Source organism: Tamandua tetradactyla, chromosome 19 (assembly GCF_023851605.1).
Source record: "Tamandua tetradactyla isolate mTamTet1 chromosome 19, mTamTet1.pri, whole genome shotgun sequence".
Lineage (NCBI taxonomy): Eukaryota > Metazoa > Chordata > Mammalia > Pilosa > Myrmecophagidae > Tamandua > Tamandua tetradactyla.
In genome coordinates, this window is record NC_135345.1 from 53,857,702 (window position 1) to 53,885,648 (window position 27,947).

General features: G+C 39.3%; 1 protein-coding gene and 1 long non-coding RNA gene across 2 annotated transcripts in view; one reads left to right on the forward strand and one right to left on the reverse strand.

Moving 5' to 3' along the window:
- Nucleotides 1–27,947, reverse strand: part of LNX1 (ligand of numb-protein X 1) — a 219,026-nt gene that overhangs the window by 175,671 nt on the left and 15,408 nt on the right. The window lies entirely within an intron of this gene.
- Nucleotides 882–12,472, forward strand: LOC143663248 (uncharacterized). Its single transcript, XR_013165886.1, has 3 exons — nucleotides 882–985; nucleotides 4,406–4,546; nucleotides 12,453–12,472. It is a non-coding gene; the product is annotated as an uncharacterized LOC143663248 (long non-coding RNA).

Consider the following 27,947-nt stretch of genomic DNA (forward strand, 5'->3'; position numbering starts at 1 on the left):
CAACAGTCTGAAATAGCTGATCAAACATAATACTTGGCAATCAGGCACACATCCTCAGAATTTGGAGGACTAGGTCTTTATGTCCCACCCTGGCACTAGCAACCTGCACCAGGAGCCTGGGCTGTAGCCCCGCTGCTGCCTGCCATGAGACTGGGGTGATAGCAGTCATTAGAGGGACCATGAAACTCACCAATATTTAGCACAATTTATCAGCCTCTTCCTCTGCTCATCCCTGGATGTTGCACCATATTCCTCTAGAATGCAGAGTTTTAAACTAGTTGATTCAACCAGTTCCTACTAGTTCAATGGTTATTTTTGGTAGAGGGACTGATTTCTTGGAGCTTTTACTCCACTATCTTTCCACAATCGTCTCCTGAGTCTCTAGGATTTGAAGCTATGTTCCGGCCCCATGTCTTCCTTGTGTACTTCCCACGGAAGGATTCAATGATGGGCATTCAGTGGGAGTACCCAGCTCTGGCCTAAATGGACCCAGGATTTGCATAATTTTGATTTCATAAGTCTCCGAGGAAAACTGCCTTAGGAAGCAACCAAAGGAGAAGATCCTGAGTACTAGCTTACAACACTCCAACTTGAAGCCGTTTTTCTTAACTCCCTGTTCATGTTTTCAAGTGGGAGTGAAAATTCATTGGAAGTACAATCATATCCAGAATTTCTATATTGGCACTCTTAGAGGCAGCAGTTCCGTTGGAAGGGTGGTGGCAGTAGAAGATTATTTCTTGAAGTTGTGTTCACATGGCAAACACACTGGTTTAGAAGGTTTACTTGGGTTGACTAGGGAGCTATTTGAGAAGAGGGTGGGGCTGGCTAATGTCCCCTCTTCCCTGATCCCAGCCATCCCTCGGTGCAGCCATGGACTGGAGCCACGACTGAAAGCTGTCCTTAGCAGAAGCCAGAAAAATGACTTTAAGATCCTGGTGACTAAGAAGCAGACTGAGTTCAGGCCAACTCTAGCAAAGGGGCAGAGGTCGGTGCTCAGAGCTCATTTTGGTTTCTTCTTCCTTCGCTTTAGTCTGTCCTTTAAAAAAAATCCCAGGTAGTGCCAAAGTTTGACTTCATTCTAAGACCTGGAAATAAAATGTAAAACAGACGGTCTGCCTCCAAATGCTCATTTGCCCTTCCAGGCTGCTGTAAATCAGCAGCAAAATCATTTGCCCCATCTAGGAAGCAATCAAGCCGAACTGAAGGTAAGGGATAGGCTCAGACCTGGGAGATGTGAAAAAAAGACACTCACTCTCTGAGTTCGCTCAATCTTTGGGGGCAGTTGGGGATAGGGGTGGTTAGTCTGTGACTCTTCCCAGCAGACAACCCTAAGGATCACACTCCTGACTTGGATAGAAGCCTTCCTTCCTTCCTCTTTTCCTCCCTCCCTCCCTTCCTTCCATCTTTCCTTTCTTCTTTCTTTCTTTTGTCTTACATTGCAGGTACTCTTTGGCTTGATTTTTCAAACAGATGTTACTGCTTTGGAGAAAAAAAATAAGATCTCTAAGTATCCACAATAAAGACCGTAAATACTCTGTTTTTCTCATTCCTCCAAAATATTGTTCCATTGGAAAGCCAAAATCTGCACAATGTATCTATATTGTTGCTTTCTATTCTGTTTTGCTGGTCCAGAAAAAAATTTCTTCAATCATTTTTGCAAATATGAGTGTTTTAGCATGAAAGTAGCATAATTAAAAATAAATAAAGGTAACACTATATGGGTTTTCCCTTTACCCTGAAGCTAAATATTATTTCAGTAGCTTCTGCTTAAAACAGATGCTTTTAAATTAACAACAAGACTCCAAAATCTCTTGTAACTTAGAATTGGATGTTTCTATCAGCTTTTAGCAGTTAGGAGAGGGAGTCGGGATCTGGCATTAGAACCATCCACAGGTGAGTCAGGGCCTACCTGGCCATAGTGACCAGCTTGGCGGTGTGTCCAGGTGGGCAATGAGGTTAGCTGGCCAGACCCAGAACATGCAATAAGGACCAGTGGGCTATAGTCTAGGTCACCATGGAGATGTGAGCACATGTGTGTGTGCGTGCATGCATATATGTGTGCAGGCATGCATCGGATGCATATGTGCATCTGTGTGTTGGGTGGGAAAGGAGGACAGAAGGCCATGGATGTGAGGGAGGGGGATGAGGAGTGGGGTTGGATAATGCAGGAGCCAAAACTGTCTTGCCTGGGTTAATTAACTTGGATCTAATTTCAGGAAAAATAATCCCCTTCCCTACCCACCATTTTTGGGAGGAGAATGTAGCCTCCTTGTGGTCCTTCAACAGAAAGATACTAAGGAAGACCTGAAAAAACAAAATAATTCCTGTACAATCTGGTTTAACTTCACATTTTATAGGAAATGTGAGCAAACTAGCTGTTTGCTATCAAACTAATAGTAAGTCTCTCTTCTTTCACCTTTGCTTTTATTGTCCACTGGAGCTTTTTTTCCTGTCCAGGACTGATCTCAATACAGTTCCAATAATCCCTAACTTGACATGCTTCATCACAAGTACAATTAAAGCTCACCAAAACAGTGGTTCGCCACTCTGGCTGGCTACATTAAAAGCATCTGGGGAGTTGAAACAAACAAACAAACAAACAAAATGTCAGTTTGCCACTCAAGGCCAATCAAATCAGAATCCCTAGGGATGTCCCCCATGCAATGTCTGCTAGCATGAGAACTATAGTGGCCTCATGCCATGGTACTGACACTGGAGCTCAGAATGGGGTTTCAGTGACCTTCTTCCTTCCCTCTCACCAGAATCTTCCAGAAGCTGGAAGCAGAGTGTTTAGTGGATGCCATTGCCCTGTTCAGATCCTCTTTACTGGGCTGGTGCATCCATTCTCTGGCTGCTGCAAGTGTTGCTGCTAAAGGTTTACAGCTGCCTCCTTCTCCAGAGCACTGCCTTCTGCCAAGCAACTGCTGCCCTGAGATGTTGCCACTACGTGCCCATCTTCTTCACTGTGGCCAAGTGGGGCAGCCCACAACCAATGACTGACTGACATAAGTATCAAAAGTCCAGGAGACCTGCCTCAAAGCAGGATGAATTCTGAGGTGCAAATTATGTTCCCTGTTGGATCAGGCTAAAGTTAGAGTCCAGCTGATGCCATATCCTTGCTTAGCGTTTTCCCTGTCCTATCTATTCCCTCATTCTCCTCCTCCTGGAAAACTCCTTCAAGAAACCCTTTGTACAAAAATCTTTGTCTCTGCTTCCAGATAATCCCTCCTCAGACAAGCAGAGATTAGATAGTATGTGGGTGATGGTGAGGGTGGGGTGGAAAAAATATGGACTTTGGAGTCAAATATGTTTGGGTTCACTTCCAACTCTGTCATGTGCTAGCTGTGTGAACCAGCAAGTTACTTAAATTCTGTGTTACTCAATTTTTTTTCTTCTATCTAATGTAGAATGTCCATCTCTTGCAGGATTGTTGTGGTGATTAAGTGCAACAAGAGAATGCATGTCAAAGTTTATGTGGTATTTAGGGTCAGGTGGCAGCTTGGTCAGATAATGGTACCTAGTTCTGTTGCTGTGGACTTGAATCATTAGCATGTGAAACTCATCTATGGCTGATTACATCTGCAGTCAGCTTAGCTGAGTGCCTTTCACAATGAGTGATGTTTAATTTAATTAGCTGGAGGCTAAGAAAAGAGAGATCAGAAAAGAGCTCGATGTACCACAGCCCAAGCAGCTCAGCATACCTCATTTCAGCACTCACAGCTCAGCCCAGATGTTTAGAGATGCAGAAACGAATCACCCTGGGGAAAGCCACTGGAACCCAGATGCCAGGAGAGAAGGCCAGCAGATGTCACCATGTGCCTTTCATGTAACAGAGAACCTCAGATGAAAATTAGCTACCTTTCCTCTGCAGAATTAGAAATTTTTAACTCAATAAATCCCCTTTTATTAAAAGCCAATCCATCTCTGGTGTGTTGCATTCTGGCATCTTTGGCAGACTAAAACAGCTTCCCTATGGGAACTTTCATACCATCTCCCTCCAAGCTTTGTTCCCCACTGTTCTCTTTGGTTCCCCATATGCTATGATTTTCTTAGTCACTTTCCCCTCCCCCATTCTCTTTCTCCATCTTTCCTTTTATATATTTGTTTTGGTCATCACCTAAAGCTGATGAAATGCAATATACCAGAAATGGGTTGGCTTTTACAATGGGGATTTATTAACTTATAATTTGCAGTTCTTATGCCATGAAAATGCCCAACTCAAGGCATCAACAGGATGATTCCTGGACTCTGAATACAGGCTACCAGCATCCCAGGCTGTCACATGGGAATGCACATAGGGAGCATCTGTTGGTCCTTCTCAGGTTTCATTGGTTTAGCTTCTCCTTCAGTGGCCTCCTTTCTGAACTTAGCATCTATGTGCTTTTCCTGTCTTTTATCCTCTTAGGATAAGGACTCCAGTAAAATGATTAAGACCCACCTTGAATGAGGTACGTCACATCTCAACTGAAATAGGTTAATCAAAGGGCTCCATCAACAATAGGTCTACACCCAAGGAATGGATTAAAAGAACAGGATCTTTTCTGAGGTACGTAGCTTCAAACCATCACAATATTTATCTTGTTTTTTAACAGTTTTATTCCAACACCATACAATCCATCCAAAGTGCACAATCAATGGCTTTCGGTGTAATCACAGAGTTGTGTGCTCATCACCACAATCAATTTGAGAACATTCTGATTGCTCCAAGAAGAAAAATTCCATACCCTTAACATTCCTCTGTTAATGACACATTACTTTTAACTATATTCTACTGTTTGCATGAGTTGTATTTTTTCCATATACCACCCTATTGTCAATGCCTTGTAATACTGACATACATTTGTTCTAGTTTATATAATAATTCTCATTATTAATCACAGTCATCATCCACAAAAGGGTTCACTGTATTATACAGTAACATGTTTTCTCTTCTAGCTTTCCTTCTAGTAACATACATGACCCTAAAATTCCCCTTTAAACCACAATCACACCCATAATTTAATGCTATTAATTATACTTACAGTAATGTGCCACCATCACCTCCATCCATCTGCAAACATTTACAATCAAGCTTATTAAAAATTGTGTACAAATTAAGCATCAGCTCCCCATTCTCTACCCTCATTCTGACTCCTGGATTTTGACTCCAAACTTTGCTCATTATAATTAGCTCATATTAGTGAGACAATACAATCTATGTCCTTTTGTGTCTGGCTTATTTCACTCAACCTAATGTCCTCATATGTTTTCTTTTTTAGTATCTCCTTTACCCCAGGATATTTTTATCTCATTTTTTGAGTGTTTTTCACCTCCTATGGTTGTGATGAACTAAGATGAATACACAGCAATACCCAGAAATACTAATCCTGTTCTGTGGGCTACATCGGGAAGTTGCTATGCGATTATCAAGTTTTTGTCAGCTCAGCACAGCTAGATTGGGCTCATTTTTGCAAACAGGACTCTTGAGGGGCTGGTTTGTGGCTTTTCCTGACCTGGTGTTTAGCCAGGAAAGGATGTACTATTTCCCTAGGAAGATTAAAATAAAGGCCATTAAAAACCAATCTACTAGTGCTTGACATAAGAACTCTCATCAATCTTCCTCAAATGGTGGCCCTGATGGGAACTGATCCCTGCAGTCAGGACATTAGACAGGAGTTCACTGGCTCAACCACAAACTAGCAGTTGGGCTTTGGGGACATTGCATAATCTTCTTTAGGCCCAGTTTCTCCATCATCAGAAAGGCTTTTTGGCTAAATATTTGCCACTACATCTCAAGGGTTCCCTGAAAATTCATAAAATATTATTTGGGAAGCACTGAAACCCTGTGTAGACAGTGATTGGGAACAATGTTATTTTGTTACTGATATTCTTATTAATAATACAACAAAACCATTGCAGATCATGTACTTCTTTATAACAGTTTACATTGAAGAGGTGGAAATCTGAAAGTCATACCTTAGCCATGAGCACCCAATACCAGCCTTAGATTGATACTCCACTGGATTTTTATAATAGTTATTATCATAAACCCGGTATAGCAAGACTGAGGTAATTATCACTTTTTTTATCTGCCCAGCTCAATTTTCCATCCTTTGGCATGGGCATTCTTTCCTTTGGGGAGTTCCTTCTCTGCTCTCTGGGTCCTATTTGAGCTGTAGTCATAGTGTGTCTCTGCCCAACTAACTCACCATCGCACCAATTAGGACAGTGGGCACATTATCCAGCCTTGGCTGACCGTGGCCCTCTTAACTTAGGTCACAGGGATTGGTCCCAGAGGTGGCCAAGTAATCAAGCCAATCAGAATCCTTCCCTACCATTTTTGGAATTGGAGATTGTGGTAGATTGAAATGTGTAGCTCAACATAGACATATTCTTAATCCACATCTTTGTGGGTATGAACCCCTTGCCATTAGGACCTTTCAAGGATATTATTGTTAGTTAAGATGTGGTGAGCTGAACCAAGGTGGGTCTTAGAGTACTGGAGGCCTAATAAGGAGAAGGCCACAGAGAGAAGCCGTAAGTCAGTGAAAACTGGAGGAGCAGACACAGAGAGGAGAGGACATCACCATATGATGGGGAGCAGAAATGCAAGCCAAGGAACTCCAAGGATTGCTGGCAGGCTGACACAAGAATGCTATGGATTTCAGAGAGAAAAGCAAGCCCTGCCAACATCCTGATTTTGGGTTTCTTCTAGTCTCAAAACAGTGAACTAATAAATGCGTATTGTTTAAGCCAAAACCAGTTTATGATATTTGTGATAGCAACTCGGGCAAATTAAGACAGAAGTAGAAGGGGAGCATTCTCTACTTTTTTTGAAAGCAAGCAGTTAGAATGAGGTCCACAGCCATCTTTCCTGCCACATGAGGGGGTGCAGGTGGGAGAGAATGATCCCGATACACAATGAAAAAGCAAAGTAGGACAGAGTCAAGATGTGGAGAGACAAAGAGAGCACCCACGTTGTTTAAATTCCTGGCCAGATCCAGCCTTCTGGACCACCCAGTTATGTGAGTCAGTGAAATCCCTCTTTTTCTGTAGTTCTTTTTTAAAATTGGGATCATGTCATACAACTGACTACAAAGTTTAATAGAATCCCATATTCAAAAATATAAATTTCCATTCTGATAAATATTCTCCTCTCCCAAATATCTTTTTCTTTTAAATATCAATAAGTATTTTTTTCTGATAAGGCAGAAAATTTGCCATCGAGGCAGATTAACCAGGTGGTTAAAAACCATTCACAGCTTCTAAATAATTGCAAACCAATAATCCAAGAAAACTTTGTCATTTTAACAGGGTGAAAACCAAATTCTAGTTTTGCATGAGGATATATCTGATAAGAAAACTCATAAAAATCTTATGAAACTATCAAATCTTAGCCAACCTTAACCACAACAAATAAAATTACTTTCCAAAATTCTTCTACAAGTTTCTGTATCTATTCTTCTTTTTTTTTTTTTCATGGGCAGGCACGGGGAATTGAACCCAGATCTCTGGCATGGCAGATGAGAACTCTGCCTGCTGAGCCATCGTAGCCTTCCCTATAGATCTATCCGCTTTCTCATTCCTCAAGAACCAGTTATTTTACTTTAAGGAAAAAAATTACTCTCATTTTCCTTAACAAAAACACATCCTGCATACTTTACATATTTACGTTATCAAAAAAGATCTTGAAATCAGTCTTTAACCCAACATCTTAAAAAACACAATTATTCTTAAAATGAAGTTTGTCAAAATAATAACTCAATCTGGTTAAATTCAGATTTACAACCTTCCTCAAATATCTTATATTAAAGAATATGTGTGATTAAAATAAGAGGCAATTCAGTTTTAATACATTGTAATTATTTCAATATTATAATAAAGAGGCACAGGACTAATGTCTTGTTGTAAATTACAGAACATTTAATGTAGAAGTGTCTTTTGGGAAGTAATAGCATGATTTCATCAATAATCTATCCAACTTACTATTTTATCCAAACAAGCCATCTCATTATGAGGCTATCTGTTTTAAAGCCTCATGAAGTTGGGAAGTTGTAACACACTAAACATTTTCCTCATCCTTTAAATCAATGCACTTTTTTCCCCCAAGTGTCTTTTCTATGTTTACTTTCAATTTACATTTATTTTCTGTAAGACTTGTTTATCACTTCTGCCGTTTTTCTTTAGCGTTCTTCTATTTGTAGTTCTTTTTATTTGCAGGGGTTTGAATATTCTGGATATGAATCCTTTAATTGTGCTGTCAGTATTTTATGCTTAGCATCTTGTCTTTTTTTTCTATGTTTGTCTTATGCTTTGCACTTGTTCTGAAGTGGCATTGTTTTTTATTTTGAAATAACTTCAACTTATAGGGAAGTTGCAAAAATAATACAAAACCTCCAATATACCCCCTCACCCAGATTCCCAGTGTTACCAACTTCTAACATTTTGCTTGCATTTATTATATTATATCATTCTCTATCTATCTATCTATCATCTAAACATTTGAGTGTAGTTGCATATATCATACTCTTCTAGCACAACACTTCCAGGTATATTTCCCGAGAATAATGATACTCATTATGTAACCACCTTAAGTACAGCTATCAAATTCAAGAAATTTAACTTTGATATAAAGCACATAGTCCATAGTCCAATTTTTCAATTGTCCCAATAATGCTTTTTTTTCTAGATCCAAAGTTTTTTTAATGTTTATTTTAATAACATATATACAACCTAAAATTTCCCTCGTTAACCATATTCAGATATATAAGTCAGTGGTGGTAATTACATTCATAACATTGGACTGTCATCACCACCATCCATTGCCAAAATGCTTCCATCACTCCCAACAGAAAATCTGTATCAATTAAGTTTTAATTCCCCATTCCTTATTCCCTTCCCAGACCCTGGTAACCTGTAGTCTTGTTTCTGACTCTATGAAATTGCATATTTTAATTATTTCTTATCAATGAGATCATACAATAGCTGTCCTTTTGTGTCTGGCTTATTTCACTCAACATGATGTCTTTACCTATGCTACTGCTCATATTAGAACTTTGTTTCTTCTCATGGCTGCGTAATATTCCATTGTATGAATATACCATGCTTTGCTTATATATTCGGTTGTTGATGGACACTTGGGTTGCTTCAATCTTTTGGCAATTGTGAATAATGCTCCTATGAATATTGGTGTGCAGATATCTGTTTGAGCACCTGCTTTCAATCCTTTTGAGTATATACTTAGAAGAGGATTACTGGGGCATATGGTAATTGTAGACTTAACTTTCTGAGAAACCACCAAACTGTTTTCCCCAATGACTGCACCATTTTGTATTCCCACTAACTATGAATGAGTACTCCTGTTTCTCTATGTCCTCTCTAACTCTTGTTAATTTTCCTTATTTTAATATTTGCCCTGCTTGTGTGTGAAGTGGTATGTCATTGTGGTTTTGTTTTGAATTTTCCTAATGGCTTGAGCAAATTTTAATGTGCTTTCTGGCCATTTGTAAATCTTCTTTGGAGAAATGTTTATTCAAGTGTTTTGCCTACTTTTTAGTTGTAGTTTTGTTTTGTTTTGTTTTTTGTCTTTTTGTTGTTGAGTTGTTGGATTTATTTATAAATTCTGGGTATTAAACCCTTATCGGATATATGGATTCCAAATATTTTCTCCCATTGTATAGGTTGTCCTTTTACTTTCATGGTGAAGTCCTTTGATGCACAAAAGTTTTAAATTTTGGTGAGGTCCCATTTATCTATTTTTTTTGTTGTTGCTTGTGCTTTTGGTAAAATGTCTAAGCAACTGTTACCTAACACAAGGTGCTGAAGTTGTTTCCTTGCATTTTCCTCTAGTGGTTTTATTGTCCTGGCTTGTATATTTAGGTCTTTGTTCCATTTTGTGTTAATTTTTTTATATGGTGTAAGGTAGGGGTCTATTTGCATTCTTTTGCATATGAACATCCCATTTTTCCAGCACCATTTGTTGAAGAGACTGTTTTTTCTCCATTGAGTGGATTTGCCATGCTTGTCAAAAATCATTGGGCATAGATGTGAGGGTCTATTTCTGAACTCTCAATTTGGTTCCATTTGTCTATATGTCTGTCTTTGTGCCAATACCATGCTGTTTGACATCTATAGCTTTATAATAAGTTTCAATATCAGGAAGTGTGAGTCCTCTGACTTTGCTCTTTTTTTAAAGATGTCTTTGTCTATTCTGGGTTCCAACCCTTTCCAAATAAATGATGATTGGTTTTTCCATTTCTGCAAAGAAGGCTGTTGGGATTTTAATTGGGATTGCATTGAATCTGTAAATCGTTTTGAGTAGAATTGACATTTTGACAATATTTAATGTCCAATCAATGAAAATGGAATGTCCTTCCATTTATTTTGGTCTTCTTTGATTTCTTTTAGCAATGTTTAGATTTATGATAGCAGATAAAGTTTTCCGTATATGAGTCATTTACATTGTGGGTTAAATTTATTCCTAGATACTAGATTATTTTTGTTGCTGTTGGAAATAGAATTTTGTTCTTAATTTTCTCTTCAGATTGCTCATCATCACTGGTATATAGAAACACCACTGATTTTTACTTGTTGGTCTTGTTTCCACCACTTTGATGAATTTGTTTATTAGCTCTATTAGCTTTGTTTTAGATATTTCAGGACTTTCTATATATAGGATCATGTCATCTGCAAATAGGCAAAGTTTAACTTCTTTTCCAATTTTGACACATTTTATTTCCTTTTTCTTGCCTAATTGCCGTGACTAAAATTCCATTACTGTATAGTGTGGAGTAACGGTGGTGACAGTGAGCATCCTTGCCAAGTTCTAGATCTCAGAGGGAAAGCTTTCAGTTTTTCACCATTTCATAAATACATTGGTGCACTTTTAAGTGGTCACAGGTTTGAAATCTCAGTCAAAGTTTGTACTCTCGGCCTGGAACATGAAGGCACAACCAAGAGACTGAAAGGGACAAAGTACTAATCTTAAATCTGGGGGCTTCCAAGTTTTAGCCTAGGACTTTCAATATCAGGAGTGTCATGTTCATTAATTCAAGTTTACATTTTCTCACATCTCTTTTATACATATATAAACATATATATATATATGAATGAAAGTACTTCAAGTACTTCTTGTCCTAACTACAGCTGGGAAGACATTTAAAGCTGTAAATGTTTACTAAGTGTGCACAGAACAGCAATGTGGACTGATAAGGCCAATGATGGAATTAGGCGCTTTAGACCTCACATCTGGTTCCATTGTTAATTCCTTTGTGTGACCTTGGACAGGTCAATTAAAATCTCTGTGTTCCAGTGCTTGCTACATTTACAAAAGGGAGATATTAATATTTACAGGACAACAAATTGAAAGTAATAACTACCAAAGACAATATTTACTGGATAACAAATTTAAATTAATAACTACCAAAGACAATATCTGTTATTCAGAGCTGAAATCAAAGAGGCATCTTGTAGAGAATGCATATCTATTACTTTTTTTTTAAGAGGAGGAATAGTGGAGCAAAAGGGATGCTTCCATTCTTGGCTTGAGAGCAAATGAGGCTTTACTGTCTGCAGAGTATTAACAAGCACCTGCTTATGAATATCACTGTGAAGAGAAGACTACATACAATGTGAATAAGTAGCCATATTTTAAATGCACCTCAAAGAAGATGATAGAAGTGTATGGTTGGGTGGGCCACGGTGGCTCAGCAGGCAGGAATGCTTGCCTGCGATGCCAGAGGACCCGGGTTCGATTCCTGGTGCCTGCCCATGTAAAAATTAAAAAAAAAAAGAAGTGTATGGTCAAGTAATTCTAACAGGATCTCTGGGATACTAGTTAGGCTCTCTTGCCCCTTAGAGTAGAAAGAACAGGGCTTTGAGACAGGATTTCTGTGATCTTAAAAACATTTTACTTTCAAATGTAAGTTTCTGTAAATGTAAAATGGAATATAAAGCCTATATTCAAGTGTGTTGAAACAACTATACACAGAACATCTGTCACAGTGATTGGCACATGAAAGCAAGCTGGTAAACTCTGGTTTTCTCCCTCCTTCCATTTATTCACTTTCTTTGGTAGTAATTTGGCATTAGGACAGCAGACAAAACAACCTCCATATTTGACTGTCAGGGAACAAACCCTCAGTTTGTTACACCCCCAAATAGCTGATCCCATCGTGCATATTTAGACTCCAGAAAAAGCTTTTAACAATATTTTCCCTTTATATCAAGAATGAAAAAATACACGTGAGGAAATATGATTGATCAAGTTCTGTAGTTTAAAACATCTGTTGAGTGAAGGAGTTGTAAGCTTTCTCTTTCAAGCAGCTTCCAACCTCCACCTATCCACTCCAGAGAAGAAGAAAATGCAGCAACTGAGATGATAATCTGAATGTCATAGATAGAAGAATCTTGGGTTATATTAATAACTTAGGGATGAATTATTGCCTCAATCTTTCACTTTCCTTTGACCACAGAGAAGAAGACATCACATAGGCAGAAGCAGTTCTATGAAAGGGAATCCAATTTGCACTGGCAAGCAATCTCATCGCACAAATAATTGAATCCCAATAATTGGATCATGCTCAAGCTCCTGGTCACAGCATCAGGGGCATGGATAAAGGACTCTTCTCACCCTCAAGAAACTTGTATCTTGCTTTTCAGAAAGCAGTGGAATCTCTTTCCATTGATAAAAATTTGTATGATGAACTAAGTTAATCTGTTGGTATGAACTATTACATGAAAAAGTTAATAAGGGTCTTAGGGGGCCATGATGTAGCTTTTATGAAATTTCCTGAGTAACTTCAAAAGTAAGACATGGATCTATTCCAGGGGCAAGAAAGTGCTCACAACCAGGGCAATAAGTCCTTAATTTGCAAGTGCTTTGCAATATACATATCCTTCCACATGTTACTTAATTTTCACAACAACACTGTGAAGGTGCAGCATAGCTCAATACTCACAATACCATTAAGTGAGTGTGTGAGTTAGATTCAGTTGTCAACTTGGCCAGGTGAGCATACCTAGTCTTGTTGCTGTAGACATAAGTCAACGGTACATGAACCTCATCTGTTGCCAATTACATCTGCAGTCAGCTAGGAGGCGTGTCTGCTGCAATGAGTGATGTTTGACTTAATTGGCTGGTGCTTAACTGAGAGAACGCGATGTAGCACAGCCTAGCAGCTCAGCATTCCTCATCTCAGCACTAGCAGCTCAGCCAAGGCCTTTGGAGATGCAGAAAGAAGTCACCCCTGGGAAAGTTGTTGGAACCCAGGGGCCTGGAGAGAAGACCAGCAAAGACCATCTTGTGCCTTCCACGTAAGAAAGAACCTCAGTGGAAAGTTAGCTGCTTTTCCTCTGAAGAACCAACAAAATAAATCCCCTTTTATTAAAAGCCAATCCATTTCTGGTGTGTTGCTTTCCAGCATCTAGCAAAATAGAACAGTGAGCATCATTATTAATGTATTTAATCATTTCTAAGGAGTCAAAGGGTGGAATATTCACCTTTATGTTATGTGCCACTCAGAAGAAAACACAAAATGTGGCCAACTAAATCATGACATCATCAAATATAAAAATAATTTCAGTTTCAGAGAGTTAAAATATAACAGAATGAGTGCCTTAGAATTGGTAGAATATGGACTTTCCCTTTCATAGGTGAGAAAACTTGTGCCTTGTTCCAGATCTGGCCATCGATGGAAACTGAAGCATCATTCACATTCGGGCTGTCTGACTTCAGCAAAATGGACTCTACTCACCCAGACCCAGTAGTTCTGAAGATGATCTTGGAAACAAGCTAGAAGTCTGCCACCAGATATTCCTGGAACTACCTACCATTTTGGAAGAAAATCATTGATCATTGATAGGTGGCAACCATTGTGGTGGCATTTGTAGCAAGAAATAACAGAATCTTTCCAAAGGGAAATATGAATGATCACCCACCTCCTATTTTCATGATGTATTGCATTACTACAATAAAGACATTTGGGTGTTAAAGTGTCAAAAGCGCTATTTCTTCTCTCACCCAACTAAACAGCCATTCATTTCTCATGATTGCAAACCCAGTAGCAGAGTTAAGTCAGAGGAACAATTAGGAGTTATATATATGCTATAATAAAGTAGACAAAAATATGCACAATGATAAGATCTGGAAGGAGATCACAGAAAAAGAGCCAACAGTGATGAGAAAATAGTTGTTTTTTTAAAAAAATTGTATTGTGGTCCTATATATACAACATCAAATTTCCCATTCAAACCATTTTCAAGATACAATTCAATGCTATTAATTCACAATGTTGTGCTATCATCATCACCACTCATTACCAAAACTTTGTCAAGGCTCCAAACAGAAACTCTGTACCCTTTAAGCAGTAACTCCTCATTATCCCTCCATCTCAATCCTGGTAACCTGTAATCTATTTTCTGTCTTTATGAATTTGCATACAGTATTCAAGTTATTTCACACAGTGAAATCATATAATGTCTGTCCTTTGTGTGTGGCTTATTTCACTCCGCATGATGTCTGCAAGGTTCACCCATGTTGTAGCATGTGTCAGAACCTCATTCCTTTTTACATCTGAATAATATTTCATTGCATGTATATACTACATTTTGTTTATCCATTCATCTGTTGATGGATACATGCTTGCTTATACTCTTTGGCCTTTGTGAGTCGTTCTCCTATGAACCCTGGTGTACAATATCTGTTTTGAGTCCTTCCTTTCAATTCTTTTGGGTATATACCTAGAAATGAGATTGCAGACATATAGGTCTTAACATTCTTTTGTTAACATTTCCATTTGTTGGCACTTCTTTGGAAATTTAGAAACAAGAAAGATCTTCAGGAAGGAGAGGAGGCAATGCCTGATAGAGGGTGGTAGTGGGGAAATAGCAGTCAGAGGGTCCATGTCAAGGTGTCTCAGGTAGAGAGAAGCCTTCCTTTCCTAGGAGCACTTCCTTGGCTGTGGGATGAGCTGGCTGCAGTATAGAGGAAGCAAGAAGCTCTGTACAGCTTCTCTCGAACTTTCTAGCTTTCTCTTTAAAAAGTCAATAAAAGAAATGAGAGGAAGTGGAGAGGGGAGGCCAAGTGGAGAAAATGAGTTTGCTGCCTTGGTGCTTTTCTGCTGAGGATAAAGCATTGGCAGGCACATTAAACACCCTCATCTTTGCTAAAAATAAAGGGTCACAAGTGCTTTCATTTTAAGCCCTGATGCGATGTTAATGATAAAGAACCACCAGTTGTGGAAGGACCACCCTGCATCTAAAACCTGAAAGTTCTATCAGTTTAACGGGACTTGTTGTCAACTGTGGAAATAACCAACGAGTCTGTGTCCATTGTAGAACGACTGTGCCTCGTTAGTTTGCAAAAGGAAACTCCCCACCATAACATGCAGAGAAGTGAGGGACTTTGAAGGGCGGTTTGTTTCCTTGTAACCAGCGACTGCTTTACCACTAATTGTGCGCTGGCTAACTCTAACAAGAGGTTTTGGAAATGAAGCTGTGGTTTCAGGTTCCACTCACACGAGCTGCATTTACTTGGTCAGTCTTTGTTTTCCCCCAGTCTGGTCGGCAATCCTTCCGGGCCTTCCCCAATCCCTGGCTGGGGCTGAGGCCCTGCTGTTGTTCTGGATGAAAAGGTATTGGAAACCCAGATGCTCTAATTGGGGCTTGCACCTGCAGACCCTGAGCCACAGAGGCGGCTTAGCTCTGGGTGCTGCACTGTGTGCTTGTGTGTGCATTTTATTTCCTCAATGAACACTAGGACACTGCACAGTTATTTGGCCTGAATATACTGGAGGGGATCCAAGAGGCTTAGCCACTCTCCCTGCTCTGGGAGGGCCACCCTCTTTTCTCCCCTCTCTAGGGAGGAGAGGTTTTTAGTCTTGCAAATATATCCAGGGTATTTTTATCTAATCGTTGCTGTTTCCAAGACGGGACTTACTGAGACATAATGTGCCCTTCAGGGAGTCTGATGAGGTACCCATAGCAGGGTTTTCACCCTCTAGTAAAAGGATGCATTTTTTATGAGCTTCTCACACTTCACTCTAGTAACACAATCTAGTTGAAGAGGCTGAATAGATGTCTACCACATCTGTGCTCAGCCTAAGAAGAGGGAACTAGAGAAACTCCCTAAGGGTTCCTAATGATTATGCCTTTGCCCCACGCCATACAACACAAAGGGGTGCCTTCAATATGCATATTTAAAGTGTACAATTTGACAAGTTTTGGCCTATGTATGTACCCATGAAACCATCACCACAATCAAGATAATGAAGCTATCCATCACCACCAAAAGTTTCCTGGTAAATCTTTATAATCCCTCTCAACCAAACCCTCTCAAACCCTCTCAACCTCATCCCAAGGTAACCATTGATCTGTTTTCTATCATTATAGATTAGTTTGCATTTTCTACAGTTCTATATAAATGGAATGAGATGGTATGTATTCTTTTTTGTCTGGCTTCTCTCACTCAGCATGATAATTTTGAAATTCATCCATGTTGTGTGAGTCAACAGTTCTTTCCTTTAAATTGCTGAGTAGTATTCCACTGTATGGACATTCCACAGCCCATTGTATTTGTTTACCTTTTGATGGGCATTTGGGTTGTTCCCTGAGCTGTTACCAATACCACTGCTATGAAAATTCATGTACAAGTCTTTGTATGGACATATGCTTTCATATCTTTTGGGTAAATACTTAGGAGTTCATTTCTTACCTACACTTAATATGGTCAGCTTTTTAATTTTTGACATTCTAATAGTTATGTAATGGTATCTCATTGTGGGTTTTAATTTGCTTTCCTCTAGTGACTAATGATGTGAACCATCTTTTCATGTGCTTGTACGTTTTCTGTATATCTTCTTTGGTGAGTAACTGTTCAAATCTTTTAACTATTGGTTAAATTGGGTTGTTTTCTTAATATCAAGTTTTGAAAAGTTGCTATACTTTCTCCCAGGGCTATTTTTATTTAAGGAATTATTCTAGAATGCAAGACTTTGTCCTTCTTCATGGAACTTTCAGCATCATGAGAGCAGGTGGGGAACAATGAAAACCTGCCAACTTCCCACTCCCAAGCTAGACAAAGAAGATCCACCACCTCTCTTTCCCTATTTCCCCGCCAAGCATCCTATGTAACCTGTACCCCTTCCTCTGCTCTGTGCTGTTGCCATTTAGGCTTCAGCTGGTCTGCGCAAAGCCTCCCATAAAACTCCCTTGATCAAATTTCGATCTTGTTTCCTCTCTCCTGGTCAAAAAACCTATCACTTTGGTATGGATATCCCGGTCTGGGAATAGAGACAAAACCTCTATAGGAGGGGACCAAACCCAGTTGCCTGACTTTAGCACCAGTCTGGTGAATCATCTCAGGGTAAGGAAAAATTCTGTCTTCTCTGTCCAGCACTATCTTTCTCTGTTGTCCTGGACAACACATTTATAATCCTAGTGCTAGAGGACAGTTACCTCTGCTGGGTCTTGGAACCTAGGAGCAAGTGAGATTGGTGAGCTGCCTCCTTCTCCTCTTCCACAACTCACTGAGACTTAAAACTCTCAAGGGGGGGATGCCCACTTGATTTTTCTGAGTTGTATGAGAGTGAGAGTTTCTCCTTACTCTACTATCATGGGAAATGGGCAGTCCTTGGTCTTGCTGCTGATTTAAGACATAAGAAATTAATTTTCTATTGCAATACTGCCTGGCTACAGTACAAATTAGATAATGGGTCAGTTTGGCCAGAAAACCCTTGATCCACAAATTCTTCTAAACCTTGACAATTACTGTCAGTGTCTCAGCAATGGTGTGAAGTCTCATATATCCGAGGCTTCTTTGGCTTGCGTAGGCTCCCCTTTCTCTGACAAACATTTTCTATTTATCAAATCCTTCTCCATTGCCCTCTCCCAAAACAACCTCGTTCTGAACCCAGTGTTCCTTCTCCTCCTCCACCCGACCCTTCCTTTGATCCCACGGAAGACCTTCTCCTTAGCAACCCCCTCTCCCCATGGAGCTCCTCCCCACCAAGCTGCAGCTGTTGTGGCACAGCCAGAAAATAACTCTCCCCCCATTTTCTCCCCCCCCATCTCCAGATTCTACTGCAGAATCTCAGTCCTCCTCTGACCCTTCCTCTCCTCCTCTTCCCTACGCAGCCCCTCCTAGCTGAGCTGAAACCACTGCTATGTTCCCTTTTCCCTTTCTAAAGATGAGCAGCATTTAACCTCATATTCTACTGATCTCACCGAATTTATTAAAGAATTCCAGTACCTTACTGTGTCCTTTAACCTCTCATGATGAGATCTAAGTATTTAATGCCTGTTTGTTAGTTGGTGTGTGTTCTATATTCTGGCTGCCAGAATGCAATATACCAGAAACAGAATGGCTTTTAAAAAGGGGAATTTAATAAGTTGCTAGTTTACAGTTCTAAGGCCAAGACAATGTCCCAATTAAAACAAGTCTATAGAAATGTTCAATCTAAGTCATCCAGGGAAAGAAACCTTGGTTCAAGAAGGCCAATGATGTTCAGTGTTTCTCTCAGATGGAAAGGCACGTGGCAAACTTGGCAGCATCTGCTAGCTTTCTTTCTCAGTTTCTTGTTTCATGAAGCTCCCCTGGGGGCATTTTTCTCATCTCCAAAGGCCTCTGGCTGTGAGGGCTCTGTCATGGCTCTAAAAAAGGGAGTCTCTCCAAAATGTTTCCTCTTTTAAATGATTCCAGTCAAGGCCCACCTGGAATGGGTGGAGTCACATCTCCCCCTAATCGAAAGTTATATAATTATGTGTTTTATGACTATATAAATCAGTACTTCTGAAGTAAGAGAGTAAAAGAGAGGGAATAACCCTCTGAAAAGCAAGATTCAGAAACCTAGTTTTGAAATTGCTGTAAACAAACCTGGACTTAAAAAGAAACTGCCCATGGAATTCCCCTAAGGCAGCAGAAAATCACTAAAGGGCTGCTCCTAGAAAAAGCAAAGAGCCTTTCCAATGGTCCTGGTCATAGCTTTTAGTAAAATAAGTCTAATAATTGGAAATAGTTATTGAGGGGCATAGAAACTCTAAAAATTCCATTGCCCTCCCCTAAAACTTTGAAATCAAAGCCCAACAAGCCTGATTTCTTTCTGTCCAACCTATCCCTGCCCCAAGGCCTAACCACCTAAAGCAGTTATAGGGGGAGGGCAGGTATAGAAAAATATTGTGAGATGTAGTTTAAAATTCTTTTTTTTTACTGGGCCTGGAGACTAGAAATGAAAGCATAAGAAAAGCTACAAAATAAGCTATGTTTGTTAATTTTTTTGTAATAAAAATTTTGCAATGGTAACTATTAATCAGATCATTATTGAAATATAAATAGCCTTGGAATAGGAATAACTGAGTAAAATCTAATCAAATTTCATAATAAAATGAAAGATCTTCAAGAAATATTGAGAAGTTTTCTTGGATTTAAGCTTGGGACAAATTAAACAATTACAGTATATTTTCCAGAACTTGAGAGTCAACGTACTTTTTAAATTGTTTGTAATTTTAAGATATTATGAAAACAAATATTTTTTTCAACCTCTGATAAAAGAAATTTAGGGTAAATCTTGAATTAGACAAATGCAATTTTATTCTGCTTGAGTGTGTTCTCCCCTAAATTTATACAAACTTACTGATAAAATAACTAGCCTAAAGAAATACTGTAATGAACTGAGAGATTTTAGACATATTGTAATGTATTCATTTTTGTGTTCTAAATATAAAAAATATGAATTCATGATTGTTTCTTCCTTCTATTATTTTGTAGTATCTCTAGCTTCATGAATACTACTATTGGGAGAAAATATGCAGGTTCAAAAGTTTTGGAAATTTGATACCAAATTTATTTCTGATTATTTGCAGCCTAGATAAATAAAAATTAGAGATGGAATGGATATGGAAGGTAAAAGAAAGTTTAACTGAAGTGAATTTTGTTTGTTATAGTCATTGTTGACTATAGGATCTAAATGAATGTAAAGAGTTGTAAAAAAAGGAATTTATGAAAGTGAATTCTATCTTTCATAATCAGTACTAACCAAAATTTAATGTCTTTTTATCATATATTTCAAAAAAGAATGCTTTTGTGTCAAACCAGGTGTATTAGTTAGGGTTCTCTAGAGAAACAAAATCAACAGGAAATATTTTTAAATATGAAATATATAAAAGTGTCTCATGTAACCATGGGAATGTAGAGTCCAAAATCTGTAGATCATACTGTGAAGCTGACAATTCTGATGGAGGGTGTGAATGAACTCCACAGGAGAGGCTCACCAGCTGAAGCAGGAAGAGAACCTGTTTCTTTTGAATCCTCCTTAAAAGGCTTCCAGTGATCAGATTAAGTATCACTCATCAAAGAAGACACTCCCCTTGGCTGATTACAAATGGAATCAGCTGTGGATGTAGCTGATGTGATCATGATTTAATTCTCATCAAAGAAGACACTCCCTTTGGCTGATTACAAATGGAATCAGCTGTGGATGTAGCTGATGTGATCATGATTTAATTCTATGAAATGTCCTCATAGGAAAAGACAGGCCAGCAATTGCCCAACCTGACAAACAGGCACCACCACCTGGCCAAGTTGACACATGAACCTGACCATGACACCAGGTATTCACACAAAACTAAAGTTTAGTTTTCCCCCCTGTTAAAATAGCATAGCTTATTAGTCTGTTTTTAATGTAAAGTTTTTAAAAAAGTTCTTCTTAATCATTTGAGTACTCTGTCCAGAAAACCAAGATTTTGTATCAGAATAATATCATTGTTAATATCCTTAGACTTCTCATCCTTTATTTCAGAAGACAAGTCTTCTTTCACAAAACTGTTACAAATAATTTGTTCCTTCACCTTCTGTAAATAAGGTGCTAAAATAATTCAACCTATTGCAAAGGAGGTGTTTGGGACGTACTACAGTGGTTAAAAAGATTTTCTACCATGTTGCTGGTTGAATTTGTATAAGCAAAATAATATTATTCATATATTTAGAAATTGTATAATATTCCTAAAAATCTGACAGTGTTCTCATTACCCATGTTATATCTTGATACTAATCTGTACAATGTTTAGCAATGGCATGGTGTTGTTAGTCATAGTTTTATTTATTCTTAAAAAGTTACAGATCAGGAGTTCCAGGAAGATGGCAGATAGGATAGGTTGAGTTTACCCCTGCTCCAAGGAACAGCTAGAGAAGTGACAGAAAAATGACCAGAAGAGCAATTTGAAGGTGTAAGTGACCTGGGAGGGTTTTCTACACCACATGGGTAGGCCCTGTTTGCGAAAGCAGAAGAATTGAGATGCAAAGAACTGGAAACCATCTAGCTAGTGAAAACAGCCTAACACATCCCTTTCCAAATGGAGGCCTGGAGCCCTCGGGAATGCATGCACAGGGAGATGGGATAAGGAAGTAAGCCAAGCCATGTTCTGTGAAAGTGTTGCCCTCACCCATGCCATCCCCACTCCATGACCTGCAACACCACTCACACCCCACACACCTGAACCCTGTCACCTGCCTCCCACTGTGATCCAAGCACCCCTGCCCTGACACCCCTCCTGGTGCATCCCTGCCCCATAACCCCACCCTGCACATGCATGCATGCTTGTTCCAGCCTGATCCACCACTCCCATGCAAGCTCAGTCTTGCCCCATACCTCCCAAGATCCATGCATCTGCATCTAGCCCTTCAAACCCATCTCCTGCTCCCTGACCCTGCAGGAGGTCACCTGTGCATCCAGGCTGCAGGTGCTCACCTTCATACTTGGTCCACACTCACATCCATCCATACATTTGTGCAACCCTATCCTGCCCCTCCTGAGCTCTGCACATGTGCACATCAGCGTCCGGCCCCCCAGACTGATGCACACACATGTGTCCATTTCCACCAATGACCCTCAGCTCTGGGCAAGCAATGACCTGCATGTCCAGGCCACACCACCCCCAGCCCATGCAGATGTAGTCCCATCCTGCAGGCCCTGATCTCTGTGCACACGCACACCAGAGCCCTACCTCTAGACACCCCCACATCAGGGCCCTGCCCCCACAGACTCACACATGGGCATAGCCACATCCTCCCTGCTGGGCAACCATTTATCTGTACACTGACCTCTTGACCCCTGTACCTGACCCTCCCTCCTGCACACATGTACACACCTTTGTCCCACACCCTGGCACAATGCCCTTCTCCAACACCTGGTAGGCTCTCTTGTGCATCTGTACCAATAGCCCCCATTCTGCACATGCATGTACCCTTATCCCTTCACTGCACCTGTGCAACTGCTCCATGGCCTCACCCACCTGACATCACCAACTCCTGACACATGTCCCATAAACTCCGTGGCCTCTGCCCCACCCCTCCATACTCATGCATCTGCATTCCAGTCCCCCTGGACCCTCCCTCTTCTCAAGACACACCAGCACCCTGCCTTCCCTGGGCCTGGACTTCTGTGCCCCACACCCCACACCCATGACCCACACATTTCACATGCCTACCCATATCCTGCCCATGGAGCAGCCCCAGAACATCTGCTCAGTCCCCCCATCTGTCTCCCACCATGGCCTACCTCTGTGTCCCCCACATCTCACCCTGGTCCTGCGTTTCAAGGCCTGCCTGAGCTGCACCCCATCCCCACAGCTTCTACACCACACATAGATAACCCCATGACCTTTACTCCAGGCTCACAGGTATCAGCGTAGCATGCCCAACCTGTGCATATACCAGCACCACTGCCCGTCCCCATGATCTACACCCATCCCACAAATACAAAGCTTTTGACTACTGAAGGAATCAACTTCCAGAGTAACTCTATCAAGTTATTTACATGCTGCAAAAGCAACAGAAGATCACTAACCATATGAAGACGAAGAGAGAAACAGCCCAGTTGAATGACCAAATTAAAACACCATAGGAGACACAGACTTTGGGACAACTAATCAAAGGTGTTCATATAACTCTACTAAATAAAATCGATGGGAAGGCTAATGACATAAAGGAGATCAAGAAGGCACTAAAAAAGCATAAAGATGACTTTGAAAGAATAAACAGAAAAATAGAAGATATCACAAAGATTAAAGATGCTCTAGAAAAAATAAAAAATATACTAGAGACAGACAGCAGATTTGAAGAGCCAGAAGAAGGAATAAGTGAACTAGAGGACAGAAAAACTGATTTTGAACACATAAAAGAGCAACTAATAAAAGTGATGGAAAAAATTGAATTGAATTATATCTCAGAGAAATTATGAACAAAATAAAGCACACAAATATGAGAATAATTGGTGTCCCAGAAAGAGAAGACAAGACTAAAGGGCTAGGAAGATTAGTGGAAGATAAAATGGGGGGGGGGGGGACACTTTCCCAACCTTTATAAAAAACATAAATATGCAAATCAAAGAAACAATGAACTCCAAATAGAATGAAACCAAATGGGTCTACCCCAAGACACATAACAATCAGTCTGTCAAATGTCGAAGAGAAGCAGAAAAATGCTGAAAACAGCAAGAGAAAAACAATCTACTATGTGTAAGGGAATGCACATGAGACTGGTTTTGGACTACTCAACTTGCACTATGGAGGTGAGATGGTATATATATTTAAGTTTCTGAAAGAGAAAGACTTTCAACCAAGAATTCTGTACCCAGTCAAATTGTCCTTCAAAACTGAGGGAGAGATTAAAATTTTCACAGACAAACAAAGGCTGAAAGAGTATGTCAACAAGAGATACTAAAGTGAGTTCTGCTGGCTAAAAAAAGCAGGAGAAAGAGGCCTGGAGGACACAAAATTGAAGAATACCAGTAAGGGTAACTTAAAGGGTAAGAAAAGAAAGAGGGAAATGAATATACAAAGCTGATAAATGAAATCCAAAGGATAAGATAGTGGATTCAAGAAATGTCTTTACAGTGATAACTGTAAATGTCAACAGACTAAACTTACCAATTAAAAGATAAAGATTGGCAGAATGAATTAAGAAATATAATCCAGCTATATGCTTCATACGAGATGCATCTTGAACACAGGATATAAATAGATTGAAAGTGAAAGCATGGAAAGAGATGTTTCATGCAAGCTGTAACTAAAAGAAAGCAGGAGCATCTATATTAATATCAGACCAAATGGACTTTAAATGTAAAGACATAATAAGAGACAAAGAAAAACATTATATATTAGTAAAAGGGACAATTAACCAAGAAGAAATAATCATAAATGTCTATGCTCCCAGTCAAGGAGCTCCAGTGTACATGAGACAGACATTGGCAAAACTGAAGGGAGCAATAGACTTTTCAACAATAACCAGGTAAAGATGCTACAAGAAAGGAAAACAGACCAATTTCCTTCACGAACGTATATGCAAGAATTCTCAATAAAATATTAGCAAATAGAATCCAACAGCACATTAAAAGAATTATACACCTATGTGATGATGTTAAGAATTACTGATTGCATATGTAGAATGGTATGATTTCTAAATGTTGGGTTAATTTCTTTTTTTCCATTAATTAATAAAAAAAAGAATTATTTACAATGATCAAGTGGAGTTTATGCTGGTAATTCAAGGATGGTTCAACACAAGAAAATCAATTAATGTAATACAGCACATTAACAAATTGAAATGGAAAAATCACATTATCATCTCGATTGATGCTGAAAAAGCATTTAACAAAATTTAACATCTTTTTCTGATAAAAACACTTCAAAATGTAGGAATCAAAGCTGACTTCCTCAAAATGATAAATGGCATACAGAAAAAACCCATAGCCAGCATCATACTCAATGGTGAGAGACTGAAAGCTTTCCCCCTAAGAGTAGGAATGAGACAAGGATAAAACTTATTATAAAGCCACAGTGTTCAAAACAACATGGTACTGGCACAAAGATAGAAGTATTGACTGATGGAATCTAATTGAGAGTGCAGAAATAGACCACCAAATCTATGGTAAACTGATCTTCAGCAAGGCCCCCAAATCTACTGAACTGGGACAAAATAGTCTCATCAATAAATGGGCATGGGAGAACTGGATATCAGTAGCCTAAAGAATAAAGGAGGACCCTTACCTTATACCATATAAAAAATTGAACTCAAATAGGATCAACACCTAAATATAAGAACCAGTACCATAAAACTCCTAGAAGAAAATGTAGGAAAACATCTTTAAGACCTAGGAGTAAGGTGCTAAAATACAGCAAATATATTTGGTAACAAAAGAAAAAAAAGATAAATGGGAACTCTTCAAAATCAAATGCTTTTGTGCCTTAAAAGACTTTGCCAAAAAGTTTAAGAGGTAGCCAATAGGAGAAAATATTTGGAAATCACACAATGGATGAAGGTTTGATATCCTGTGTACATAAAGAGATCATACCACTCAACAAGAAAAGAACAAACAACCCAATTATAAAATGGGCTAAAGATATGAATAGACATTTTTCTGAAGAACAAATACAGATGGTTCAAAAGCACATGAAGAGATGCTCATTTTCATTAGCCATAAAGGAACTGCAGATCAAGACTACAATGAGATACCACCTCACACCTATAGAAATGGCTGCTGTTAAACAAATAGGAAACTACAAATTTTGGAGAGGATGTGGAGAAATTGGGACATGTATGCACTGTTGTTGAGAATGTATATTGGTATAGACATTATGGAAGACAGTCTGGCAGTTCCTCAGGAAACCAAATACCGGATTGCCCTATGACCCAGAAATACCACTACTCAGTATGTACCCAGAAGAGCTGAAAGCAGTGACATACAGACATTTGCACACCGACATCCACAGCAGCATTAACAACTGCCAAAAGATGGAAACAATCCAAGTGCCCATCAAAAGACAAGTGGATTAACAAAATGAGGTATATACGGATGATGGAGTATTATGCAGCAGTAAGATGAAATGACGTCCTGAACCACATGACAAGATGGATGAGCCCTAAAGACATAATACTGAGTGATATAAGCCAGACACAAAAGGATAGATACTGTATGATTCCACTTTTATGACCATGGTTAAGGTAAAATCAGAAGCTTATAATACAGACTATAGGGAACCCAGAGTTACATGAAAGTTTGAAAAGGGTGAACAGTTAGCTAATGAGATTGAACTTAACTGTAAGAGAATAAATAGAAGTGAAGGTGGTTCACTAGTGGTTCTATAAATAATATTACCATATTGAAGGTGAACATGATTGAAAGGGGTTATGTAGACTTATGTATCCTACCGATTAATGCTATAAATATAAATAAGCTCTTGCATGGACTACTGTGAAGGTATGAATCTTGTACAGAGTGTATGATTTGGGGGTAAGGGGGGGAAAATGCTTTTGCATGCTATGGGCTATTTTTAACAGGGAAACATCAACAGTACTGCAGCAATACCAGGGGTACATAATGGGGGGAGGGACAAGAATTAGGGGGAGGTTTGGATTTTCTATTTGGTAAGCATGTGATTATTGGTTATATTTCTCTTGGGAACAGTGGAATGATCTAAAATTGGGAGTGTTGATGGGCTGTTAACTTTGGACATTATACATGAGGTCCAGTAGTTGGAGGTGGCTGAAAGATGCACTGACTGAGAAGTAGATTGGTGAACGATGGTGTATATATATATATATATATTTTTTTATGGGTAGGCACTGGGAATCAAACCCCAGTCTCCAGTATGGCAGGTGAGAACTCTGCCTGCTGAGCCACCGTGGCCTGCCCTGGTGTATACTTTTGATCAAACATTGTGCTGTTACAAAAAGAAATGAAGTTGTGAGGTATGCAATGTGAATGAACCTGGGGGACATTTGGTGCGGCAAAATAAGCCAGAAACAAAAGAGCAAATGTTGTATGATCTCATTTAGAAAATACTTATAAGAAAACTGGGGCCTAGATTGTAAGCTCTTATAGCAGTCACATTTAGTCTGAAGAGGTAATTGTTATTTCTGGATTTTAGAGGCTGTTTACATTATGTACAACCTGATATTTAGAAATAAGAATGACACTGACCAGGTTGGGGTTAAGGCAATTCAAAATACAGGGGTAAGGAAGACATTGTCTATATTTCAGAACTTCACCTACATTTTGAGACCATAGGAAGAAAGGTTTATTTGTCCAGAATCTAAATTTTCAGTAGCACATAATCAATTTACCCTGTCTGGATAGATCATTTAACCAATCCAAACACAGGGAATCCAGAATAAGAATGAGGGCCTTTAATCCTGTATAGGTTAATGTAATGCCTGGAACATCCCAGAGCATATTAAGCAGATAATTAAAAAGTATTCACAAAGTCCCTTGTGGGATGGGAGAAAAAATATGGAACTATTAAACTTTACCACTGGGGAAACCCTTGATACTGTGTCAAACATTAGGGACACCCAAATCAATAGGCCAAGCCCTTGATCTTGAGGCTTGCTCTTGTGAAACTTATGTATGTAGTGGAGAAGGTTAGCCTACATATAGGTATGCCTAAGAGTTACTTCTGGAGGACCTCTTTTGTTGCTCAGATGTGGCCTTACTCTCTCTAAGCCCAACTCTGTAAGTAAAATCATTGCCCTCTCTGCTTCATGGTACCTGACATCCAGGGGTGAAAGTCTGGTGGCTGGGAGATGACTCCCAGGGATGAGCCTTGCCCTGGCATCATGGTATCAACAATGCCATCCTGATCAAAATGGGGAAAAGTAGTATATGAAATAAGGTATCAGTGGCTGAGAGTTCAAATAGAGTCAAGAGCCTATTCTGGAGGTCACTCTTACACAAGCTTCAATTAGACATTGCTACCTATCATAATTCGCCAAACCAAAACCAAAACCATTCCTGTCAATCCTAAAGAATATCTAGGGCATTATATAAGATTCTACAAAGATTGCATGAACTAGGGTAACTTTCCAGAATCTTACAACCTCCAGATGGGTCCCTGGACCAGATAAGTCTACTGAACTTTAAAATCTGTTCTATAACTACTTGTGAAAACGTACTTGGAAATTTATTGCTTTTTTGTAT